A 12500-nucleotide genomic window follows, 5' to 3' on the forward strand; every position below is an offset into this window, starting at 1 on the left:
AAGTAATCACATCATGATCTACAATAATCAACTAGTAATCACATCATCAGGAATTACATTACAAAATGACGCCACCCCCATAAAAAAAATTACCTGATTTACCTCTTAAAAGAAAAACCGCGGAAAAATGACGCGGTAACACATTCGGCAACCGCACAAACGGCAGTTGCCGATTAGGCAATTAGCCCGATTGCCTTAACACGTGGTGACCATTAGCCATTGATTTTCGATGGGAGGGGGGGGGCCGAGGAAAAGACCTATATATACTGTATAACAGATCTTCATTTCGAATGGAAATGTGTTGCCTGGTCGTCTCGTAGGAAATGAGAGAGAAATGAGTGAGGAATGAGAGATGAGATGGATAAAAAGGAAATGAAGTTAAAAGAGGATGAAGATGACAACGAAATGAGAGTTAAAAATGGGGAAAGAAATAAACGGGAAATGTCAGTGAGAAGGGAAATGCTAAATATATATATATATATATATATATATATATATATATCTCAGTATATTTTGAGAGAGAGAGAGAGAGAGAGTACAAACTCCCTTTTTTCTATTAAAAGAAAAAATAGCACGTGTCCAACATGACAGCAAAAATACACCGTGGCAAAAAATATATATATATATTTCTATAAGAAAAACATTCCCGCGTGAAATTCAATTACTGGACTTATTCAAGCCATCAAAAAGGGGATAAATGAATCAGGTTAAGCGACAGTTTAATTAAGTTATATACTGAACGTTTTTCAGAAAATCATTATTCATTTTTTGGGGGAGGTTCCAGATTATGGGATCCTGACGTGAAAATCGCTTAATGCATTTGCAGGTACCAAAAAATTACTTGTATATTTATTACGTGTGTGTATGATCATTTTTTGTTTTGTTTTATGTATATGTATACATGTGTATATATATATGAATTTTTTATCACATATAAATACATATATATATACAGTAGTATGTATATATATATATATATATATATATATATATATATATATATATATATATATATATATATATATATATATAATGTATTTGTTCTTATTTACTCAAAAGCTGAACAATCCTCTCTCTCTCTCTCTCTCTCTCTCTCTCTCTCTCTCTCTCTCTCTCTCTCTTCCTAATTTGGTTACAACAGAGTCTCTGGATATACAGAGTCCATCCAAGCGTATCGGCTACCTTTCAAAGTTATGGAAGTATGCTTCCAAGCAATAGAGAGAGAGAGAGAGAGAGAGAGAGAGAGAGAGAGAGAGAGAGAGAGAGAGAGAGAGAGAGCACTCCAAATTCTAAATAAAATTCTTTAATGCTTTAATATTGAAGTTTTTTATAATCATGAGATCTATACCATGATTTTTATTTTGTTTTTCATATTTCTGTCTAAATTATATCACCATATATAATCTTTGCGACGCCAGGTTACGGAAACCAATCTGTCAGTTGGTCAATCAGCCAAGGTGTGTTGTGGTTTGGTGGAGGTGAGGAGTGGGATTGGGAGGGGGAGGGGAGGGGAGGGGAGAGGTGATTGTTGTAAGTGGTAATATCCAGTGGAAAGAAGTAGGTAGCTTTATTTCATTTTTTTATTTTATTTTTTGTTATTTTATTTTATTTCATTTATTGATTTTTTTTTGCTCATTGTATTTTTTGATATTTTACAGTGCCACCATGCAGATGGTGAGACATATTTATAACTAATCTGTTTATAGTGACACTATCCAAATTGTGAAATAACTATTTATAGTGAAAAAAATCTAGATGGGCTAAAAAGGTCTACGTTGTATTTTTTACACTTTACAGTGTCACCATCCAGATGATGAGGGCGCCATTTATGGTGAAAGTCAAAATGGTGAAAAGTTCTACCCTGTATTTTTTTCTAAGATTTTACAGCACCACTATTTATAGTGAATCTATCGAGATGGGATAAGAGTGTACTTTTTACCAATTTATAGTGACACTATCCAGATAGTGAACGCCCCATTTATAGTGAAAAATCAAGATGGCAAAGGACGTGAATCTGACCAGTTGATAGTGACATTATCGGAACCTATCGAAGGTGATATAAAGCATACTTTTTATACATTTATAGTGGCACTATCCTGATAGTGACAGCGCCATTTATAGTGAATATATGACAAACTATGTACGTTTTAGCGAAAGACTGTGCAACTGACAGTGCTTGAGAGCAAGAGTTATAATGACACTCACTATACGAGAGAGAGAGAGAGAGAGAGAGAGAGAGAGAGAGAGAGAGAGAGAGAGAGAGAGAGAGAGAGAGAGAGAGATCAGGGGCTGTGACAGTGACGGCATCGAATGCCATGTGAATTTTATGGAAATTGGAATGGCGCTCAGATGGATGTTGGTAATAACAGTAACATTTTGACAGTATCGAATCAGGGAAGCGTTGCTGGGATTTTTGCATGTTTGTGCTAGCTGTATATATGTGTATGTGTATATGTGTGTGTGTGTATATATATATATATATATATATATATATATATATATATATATATATATATATATATATATATATATATATTTTTCATATATATATATATATATATATATATATATATATATTTTATATATATATATATATATATATATTCTCACTGGGCCTTTTAAATAACTTTACTGGGCTTCTTGAAAACCATTTCAATCATCCTTATGAGGCCTTTTAAATCACCTCCTGGTCAACCTTGCCAGGATTTCTAAATCACCTCCAGGTCATCCTTGCCAGGATTTTTAAATCACCTCCAGGTCACCCTTGCCAGCCTTTTCAAATCACCTCCTGGTCACCCTTGCCAGCCTTTTTAAATCACCTCCAGGTCACCCTTGCCAGCCTTTTTAAATCACCTCCAGGTCACCCTTGCCAGCCTTTTTAAATCACCTCCAGGCATCCTTGCCAGCCTTTTTAAATCACCTCCAGGTCACCCTTGCAAGTCTTTTTAAATCACCTCCAGGTCACCCTTGCCAGGTTTTTTAAATCACCTCCTGGTCACCCTTGCCAGCCTTTTTAAATCACCTCCAGGTCACCCTTGCAAGTCTTTTTAAATCACCTCCAGGTCACCCTTGCCAGCCTTTTTAAATCACCTCCAGGTCACCCTTGCCAGGATTTTTAAATCACCTCCTGGTCAACCTTGCCAGCCTTTTTAAATCACCTCCAGGTCACCCTTGCCAGCCTTTTTAAATCACCTCCAGGTCACCCTTGCAAGTCTTTTTAAATCACCTCCAGGTCACCCTTGCCAGGATTTTTAAATCACCTCCAGGTCACCCTTGCCAGGATTTTTAAATCACCTCCAGGTCACCCTTGCCAGCCTTTTTAAATCACCTCCAGGTCACCCTTGCCAGCCTTTTTAAATCACCTCCAGGTCACCCTTGCCAGCCTTTTTAAATCACCTCCAGGTCACCCTTGCCAGCCTTTTTAAATCACCTCCAGGTCACCCTTGCCAGGCTTTTTAGATCACCTTCTGACCAACCTTTCCGGGCCTTTTCAAATCACCCCTGGGCCAATCTAAACAAGCCGGCCGCACCCTTTGACAGGAGGCCTCATTTGTATTCTGACCTCTCCATCTAACTTTTTCCATCCTGCTGCAAGTTCACCTTTCAGATGGGTCCCAATGTCTAAGGCCCTCTGTTTTTCAAATCCCTGATTCTTTCGAACCCCACCCCACCCCAAACCACCCCTCCTGCAACGCCCTAACTCCACCCCACCCCCCAAAAAATCCTCATCTTTATATTTGTTTGTGTATATTATTGTCTTCTTAGTTTTGTGACGTTCTGGCATAGGTTTTTTCAACATAATCTTCTAAAGTTTAATGCTTGTTAGTACCTTAATCCACGGAGATTTATTGCCTGATAATCCCTAAATCCACGGGAATATATTTCCTGTTAATCTGTAAATTTGTATAAAAATATGTCTGTTAATCCCAAAATCCATCCTATGTAGCTGCTGTTAATTCCTAAATCCCCTGAGATGTATTACCTGTTAATTCCTAAATCCCCTCAGATGAATTACCTGCTAACCCCTAAATCCCCTCGAATGCATTACCTGCCAATCCCTATATCCCCTCGAATGTATTACCTGCTAATCCCTAAATCCCCTCCGATGTATTACCTGCCAATCCATAAATCCCCTCAGATATACTACCTGCTAATCCCTAAATCCCCTTAGATGTGTCACCTGCTAATCCCCAAATCCCCTCAGATGTACTGTATTACCTGCTAATCCCTAAATACCTCAGATGTATTACCTGATAATCCCTAGATCCCTTCGAATTTATTACCTGCTAATCCCTAAATCCCCTCAGATGTATTACCTGCTAATCCCTAAATCCACCCAATGTAGCTCATGTTAATCCCCAGATCGCCTCGAATGTATTACCTGCTAATCCCCAAATACCTTCGAATGTATTGCCTGCTAATCCATAAATCCCCTCAGATGTATTACCTGCTAATCCATAGATCCCCTCAGATGTATTACCTGCTAATCCCTAAATCCACACTTGTGTAATCCCTCTTTATCTATGAATCCACAAAAATTTATTAAGCACAAAGTGGAGACATTTTAAATCATTATTCCTATTGTCTTCTTGCACAGGTTCAATCCTTCATTATTTTCTCATCATGTCAGAGTAATTATTGTTTTGTAATTAGGGTAATTTACAGGGCCTAATTAGTTTTTTTATTGGAGCGATAAACCTGAAACTAATGGATTAATAATTGGGGAAAATAAGTAATAACCTGGGAATTATGATTTCAATAATTGTAAAAAGTAGGAGGCTAGATTATAGTCAGTTGTTTCCTTTGTAATTGATCTGTATATATATATATATATATATATATATATATATATATATATATATATATATATATATATATATATATATATATATATATATATATATCTGAATGGTACATCCCTGGACTCACTTTTGCTTCATCTGCTGTTGATGGGTACCAGGTACAGGTAACTACATTTTGAAGGTACCTGTACTGTATCATACCCCTAAACTCCCTTTTCTGAATTGTTTTGTTTTGGCTCTCTCTCTCTCTCTCTCTCTCTCTCTCTCTCTCTCTCTCTCTCTCTCTCTCTCTCTCTCTCTCTCAGGGTTTGGTTTGGTATTAAAGAAATTCAACGTCAAAATACCAATAAAAAAAACGAAACATTAACATAAATCTCTCTCTCTCTCTCTCTCTCTCTCTCTCTCTCTCTCTCTCTCTCTCTCTCTCTCTCAGTGTTTGGTATTGAAGAAATTTTTCTTTAAAAACCAATTAAAAATTAAATATTACCATAAATCTCTCTCTCTCTCTCTCTCTCTCTCTCTCTCTCTCTCTCTCTCTCTCTCTCTCTCTCTCTCTCTCTCTCTCTCTCTCTCTCAGGGTTTGGTTTGATATTAAATTTTTCTTCAAAACAATTTAAGAAATAAATTGAATATTACCATAAATCTCTCTCTCTCTCTCTCTCTCTCTCTCTCTCTCTCTCTCTCTCTCTCTCTGTGTGTGTGTGTGTGTGGTTTTGGTTTGGTATTAAATTTTTCTTCAAAAAATCAACTTTTAGAAAAAATGAAATATTACCATAAACTAACTGGTTGAAAATACTTGGAAAAAAAAACTTAAATCGATAAACTCTTTTCGAAATACAGTTCAAATGTTTTGACTTTAAATAGGCAGCTCCCGATTTTTTTTGGAGGGGGAGGGGGGAACCTTATCATTGAATCGCCCCTTGTGAGGAGAAAAGATTTCGTGTGAGATTAGAAGCGAATATTGGGGGTTTACACACCTCTCCACGTTTTGTTGATCATCTGACAGAAGAAGAAGAAGAAGAAGAAGAAGAAGAAGAAAAGAAGAAGAAGAAGAAGAAGAAGAAGAGAGAGAGAGAGAGAGAGAGAGAGAGAGAGAGAGAGAGAGAGAGAGAGAGAGAGAGAGAGAGAGAGAGAGGGGTGGGGGAACAATGCAGGATCCTATTAAAAAATTTAGGTTACAGCATTCCACATCTTATGCTAGGGTTGCAAAAATATACAAAGTTTGGTTTATCATTCCATTTCATGTGCAAGGTTACCAAGAGGTTTAATATTCAGTCTCTTATGCAAGGGTTGCCAAGAGGCTTAAGCGTTCACGCTCACATACAAGGGGTGTAAAGAGGTTTCAGTATGCCAACCCCCCCCACAACTCCTATCGAAGGGTTCTCCAGAGTTTTCAACATTCAACCTTACATGCGAGGGTTGCAAAAAAGTTTCAGCTTTCACCACATATCCAACGGTTTTCAGGAGGTTTCAGAATTCAACCTCATGTCCAAGGGTTGTTAAGAGGTTTCAACCTCATATCCAAGGGTTGTCAAGATGTTTCAGAATTCAACCTCATATCCAAGGGTCGTCAAGAGGTTTCAGAATTCAATCTCGTATCCAAGAGTTGTCAAGAGGTTTCAGAATTCAACCTCATGTGCAAGGGTTTCCAAGAGGTTTTAGAAATCAACCTCATGTGCAAGGGTTTCCAAGAAGTTTCAGCCTTCAACCTCATATCCAAGGGTTATCAAGAGGCCTCAGAATTCAACCTCATGTGCAAGGGTTTGTCAAGAGGTTTCAGCCTTCAACCTCATATCCAAGGGTTGTCAAGAGGACTTAGAATTCAACCTCATGTGCAAGGGTTGTCAAGAGGTTCCAGTACTTCCCCCTCATATGCAAGGGTTTTTCAAGAGGTTTCAGAATTCAACCGTACATGCAAAGATTGCAAAGAGGTTTTAATATTCGGTCTTATATGCAAAGGCTTTCAAGATGTTTCAGCTGTCACTCTCATACGCAAAGGGTTATAAAGAGGTTCCAGCATTCTGTTTTAAATTCCAGAAGCTGTAAAGAGGTTCCAGCGTTCAACCTCACACGCAAGGATCCGCCGTAAGAAGGTGAGAAGCGAAAGATAAAAAAAAAAAATGAAAAATAAGTCTGGCGAAAGGAGCCAAAGGTGAAGAGAGGTTTCCACCACTGGGCGGTCGAGGGTTTATTTGCTGACGAGAGCGAATTCAGACCCTGTAGGAATTTATCTCGAGTAAAATACGAAAGTCCAAAGAATTTTTTTTTTTTTTCACCTCCTCGGGCGGTGTATGTATTTACTTAAGCTTCATTTTTTTGAGAGAGATTTTTTTTTTATATTTGTTCATAGGTATGTCAGTATTTGTAATTATGTTTTTATATATTTTTTTATTGTGACTGTTTTTTCTTGCGTAGCTCTTTGTGTGTGTGTGTGTGTGCTCTCATGGGGTGGGGGTGTGTAGGGTCGTTGATGGTTTGAAATTAGGTCTTCACTAGTTGATTGTAAGTGTTGATTTTTTTTGTTTTACTATTTAATTTTTGAATACTCTGATTTATTTATTTTTCCATTCATTTAAATATTTCTTTTTTAGTTTATTTATTTATTCATTTATTAGTTTATTAAGATATTTATGAATTTGTTTATTAAGATATTTATGAATTTTTTTACTATATAAATATTTTAGTTATATTTTTATCTATTTACCTGTTTATTTACTTATGTATTTATTCATCTATTTATCTGTTTGTCTATCTATCTATCTATCTATTTATCTATTTACAAAATCCTTCTGGAGGGGTTCTCTCTCTCTCTCTCTCTCTCTCTCTATTTATTTATCCGTTTGACTATCTATTTATCTACTTACAAAAGCCTTCTGGAAGAGTTTCTCTCTCTCTCTCTTTATTTATCCTCTTTGACTATCTATTTATTATCCGTTTGACAAAATTTATCTACCTTCTGAAGTTTCTCTCTTTCTCTCTCTCTCTCTCTCTCTCTCTCTCTCTCTCTCTCTCTCTCTCTCTCTCTAAGTCCACAGACAAACTTCGCTTCCACGAGAATTGCTTAAAAGGAGAGGCGGCCATTTTCCCTTTTATTTCCCAAGTTTCTCTCTTTCTTTAACCCGGCAAAATTTTTGCAAGAGTTGCAGGTGTGCAATTTTAAAAAAAGAGAGTTGCAGAGTTTTCATTCCTCCTCCTCCTCCTCCTCCTCCTCCTCCTCCTCCTCCTCCTCCTCCTCCTCCTCCTCCTCCTCCTCCTCCTCCTCTCATCTTGCGGGAATGTTCTCGCCTTTTCTCATTTTCTTTTTATTTTTATTATTATTTTCATTTTTTGTGTGTGATGGGACGAAGAAGGTTGTTTTGGGGGGAGGGGGGGGGGGACACTTGGATAAATTTATGCCTTGAAATCTGGGAGAGAAGAAACGTTGGTGGTATTCATTGGAGTAATTGTTGATTAGATTATATATATATATATATATATATATATATATATATATATATATATATATATATATATATATATATATATATATATATATATATATATATATATTATATATATTACCCTGATATTTTTTTATTTTTTTTATATATTTAATCTTTTCATTTTTAAGATTTTAATCTTAATTTTTTTGTCCTCTCATTGCCTTAAATTTTTTATCTTATTTTAATCTTATTTTTTTATTGTTTTTATTTTCTATTCCTTTTTCATTCCCCTTAGATTTTTCTTATTTTAATCTTATTATTTTAGATTGTTTTTGTTTTTATCCCTTATTCATTGCCCTTCTGGAAGAAAAAAAAATTGGTGGTAGTTCGCTGCAGTAATTAGGTTGATTATATATATATATATATATATATATATATATATATATATATATATATATATATATATATATATATATATATATATATAATCAACCTTTGTTTAATCTAATTTTTTAAGATTGTTTTTATTTTTTATCCTTTTTCATTGCCCTTAGATTTGTTTTTTTTCTTAATTTTTTTTTTATCCTTCTTCATTGCCCTTAGATTTGTTTTTTTATTTTTTATCCTTTTTCATTGCCCTTAGATTTGTTTTTATTTCTTATTTTTATTTTTTTTTTTCATTGCCCTTAAGTTTTTTTTATCTTATTTTTTAAAGATTGTTTTTATTTTTTTCATCCTTTGTCATTGTCCTTAGTTGTCTCGTTTATTTTTTTATTTTAATATTATTTTTTTAGATTTTTATTTTTTGTCCTTTCTCATTGCCCTTCAGGAGAAGTAAAAACATTGATGGTATTTCACTGTAGTAATTGGGATTATATTATATATATATATATATATATATATATATATATATATATATATATATATATATATATATATATATATATTTTTTTTTTTTATTGCCCTTAAATTTGTTTTTATTTTTTTTTATCTTTTTTTAAGCATTGTTTTCTCTTATGAGTTTTTTTACATTGCGCTTACATATGAATTGTTTTTATTATCATTTTTGATTTTTAGTTTGTTTTAAATTGTTTTGCTTTTTGAGTCTTTGTTGTAAGTGACATTAGATTTGCATTGTTTTGTATTTCCATTTCTTATTCAACTAAGTTTTTTAAGTTTTTAGTTTTCTTATTAAATGTGAATTGCTTTTCGTTTTAATTGTTTTTTGAATATGGATGGTATATAAATTGTTTTTCGTTTATATTGTTTGCTAAATATGGATTGTTTTTCCTTTTAATTGTTTTTTTATCTTAGATTTTAGAGACTGTTTACATTTTTTGAGTTGCTGCTTTTATTGCCCATAGATATGACTTCTTTTCTTTTTTATTTTAATTGTGATTTTTATCTAATTTTTCTTAAGATTGTTTTTACTTTCTTGAGTTTTTGTTTCCATCATCCTTAAATTTGAATTGCTTATATTTTATTTGCCTGAGTTTTGTTCAATGTAGAGGTCAGTTGGTAAGGCATTTTGATGGCCCTTTTTGTAGCCCAGACTAGAACGAACGAGGAGAATGGAAGAAGAAAGGAATAACTGAGAGAAGATATGGATCACCACCAGCCTCTTCAAAAATGGAAAGGTATATGTTATCCCTTAGAGAGAGAGGAAGTGAATTTATAAGCGAGACGAAGTTTAAACTGTCGAATTGGTTTACGTTTTTCTCATGCAAGGCTTGACGCAGAGAGTAAAGAAGTAATTCAATGATTGACATTGGTATTTGCTGTATAGAAAATATGTTATAAGGCCAATTTTCCTCTATCATTGCAAGATGCCAGGAGATCCTTGAAGAGTTGCCTCTGTTCTTGCAAGGTACCAGATCTTTGAGTTGTCTCTGTTCTTGCAAAGGTTACATCTAGACCAGCTTTTGAAGATCTGCCTCTATTCTTGCAAGGTACCAGATCTTAGAATTGCCTCAATTCTTGCAAGATTCCAGAAGCTCTTTGAAGATTAGCCTCTGTTCTTGCAAGATTCCAGAAGCGCTCTTAAGATTAGCCTCTATTATTGCAAGATTCCAGAAGTCTTTGAAGACTTCTGTTCTTCCAAGGTTCCAGAAGCTCTCTGAAGATTAGCCTCTATTCTTGCAAGTTACCAAAAGGCATTTGAAGATTGTCCCCTATTCTTGCGAGGATCCAGATCTTCTAAGACTGTCCTCTGTTCTTGCAAGTTTCCAGGTCTTTGAAGATTTACCCATATTCTTACAAGGATCCAGATTTTCGAAGATTATCCTCTATTCATGCAAGGATCCAGAATATCACTGAAGATTTACCACTGTTCTTGCAAGGATCCAGATCTTAGAAAATTTATCCATATTCTTGCAAGGATCCAGAATAGCAGTAAAGATTTACCCCTGTTCTTGCAACGATCCAGATTTTCGAAGATTATCCTCTATTCTTGCAAGGATTCAGATCTTGGAAGATTTGCCACTATTCTCGCAAGGATCCAGATCTTCGAAGACTGTCCTCTGTTCTTGCAAGTTTCCAGGCCTCTGAAGATTTACTCCTATTCTCGCAAGGATCCAGAACTTCGAAGACTGTCCTCTATTCTTGCAAGTTTCCAGATTTTGGAAGATTATTCTCTGTTCCTGCAAGGATCCAGATCTTCGAAGACTGTCCTCTGTTCTTGCAAGTTTCCAGGCCTTTGAAGATTTACCCCTATTCTCGCAAGGATCCAGATCTTGGAAGATTATCTTCTATTCCTGTAAGATCCCCACGGAGACTTCGCCACGAGCGAAGGAACACCTAATGGCGACTTATGGTCCATCTTTCAGAGGCGTCGGAGGTCCCAATCCACGGGCCTCCCTCGAAGAGCGACAATTTACGACGTTCTGGGAGGGTGCTCCACTTCCTCCTCCTCCTCCTCCTCCCACTGACGTTCTGGGAGGGTGCTCCACTTCCTCCTCCTCCTCCTCCTCCTCCCACTGACTGGTGTTGTCTCTCGGTGATGGTTTGTCATTTTTGATTTGTCTCTTCCTCTCTCTCTCTCTCTCTCTCTCTCTCTCTCTCTCTCTCTCTTGCCCTCAGAATTTTGATACTCTCTCTCTCTCTCTCTCTCTCTCTCTCTCTCTCTCTCTCTCTCTCTCTCTCTCTGTGCTGTGATGGTTTGTCATTTTTTGTTCCAAATTTCTCTCTCTCTCTCTCTCTCTCTCTCTCTCTCTCTCTCTCTCTCTCTCTCTCTCTCTCTCTCTCTGCTGTGATGGTTTGTCATTTTGTACCAAATTTCTCTCTCTGCTGTGATGGTTTGTCATTTTTTTCAAATTTCTTTTTATACTCTCTCTCTCTCTCTCTCTCTCTCTCTCTCTCTCTCTCTCTCTCTCTCTCTCTCTCTCTCTCTCTCTCTCTTTTTTTCTGCTGTGTTTCTGATCTTTTGTGCCCCTCAAATCTCTCTTCTCTCTCTCTCTCTCTCTCTCTCTCTCTCTCTCTCTCTCTCTCTCTCTCTCTCTCTCTCTCTCTCTCTCTCTCTCTCTCTCTCTCTCTTTTCAGCATGCCTTCCAGTTTTTATACAAGAAAATTTACTATCACACGTCCAGTGGCTTTTGGAATGCCTTATTTTATACGTCTTCTCGTGTGGACACTCTCTCTCTATATTTTCCCATTGTCCCCTCTCTCTCTCTTTTCCTGAGATCCAGAAAGGTGTGTGTGGATGTGTATTTGTGTGGATGCGTGTATGTGTGTGTGGATGTGTATTTTCCTATCATGGTATTTTTGAACATATGGTTTGTATTGTACTCCAAGTCGATAATCAATTGGAATATGGGACAGCTTTTCCATCTTCCTATCATGGTATTTTTTGACTCCATAGATTTGTGTAACACCCATAGATCGGAATCCACCGCATCCCACTTATTATTACTCTTTTTTGGGGCGGGGCTATTTCCTTCCCTCAACTGACAGGCTCTGGAGTTTTCTACTCTTCTGTTTTCCCTTAATTTTTCCTTACAGCCCTGAGATTGTACGTGGGAACTGGCAATACGTCAATGAGAAGGACTCCGGAAAGAGGGTATGTACCTTCCTCACCTTGGCACCCTGTGATTCACTTCAATATTCAACTTTCATAGGAATGGGATACAAAGTTTATATTGAAACTAGATAACACATCAGTAACGTTCTATTTAAGGATTCCAACTAAGATGATGGTGAATGTTTGTCAAATATGTGAAAAAGACATTTGTGGGCCTTTGAGTCACCTTGTAAGTAATCGTAAGGCAACCTAAAATCTGAA

The 12500-nt window shown here is 36.1% G+C and overlaps 1 protein-coding gene across 3 annotated transcripts in view; it reads left to right on the forward strand.

The window, feature by feature from the left end:
• The window catches only part of LOC136830143 (leucine-rich repeat-containing protein 24-like), a 668646-nt gene that overhangs the window by 184375 nt on the left and 471771 nt on the right, over positions 1-12500 (forward strand). The gene's annotated exons all lie outside the window — the stretch shown is intronic.

The sequence above is a fragment of the Macrobrachium rosenbergii genome, chromosome 46 (genome assembly GCF_040412425.1).
Source record: "Macrobrachium rosenbergii isolate ZJJX-2024 chromosome 46, ASM4041242v1, whole genome shotgun sequence".
Taxonomy (NCBI): Eukaryota; Metazoa; Arthropoda; class Malacostraca; order Decapoda; family Palaemonidae; genus Macrobrachium; species Macrobrachium rosenbergii.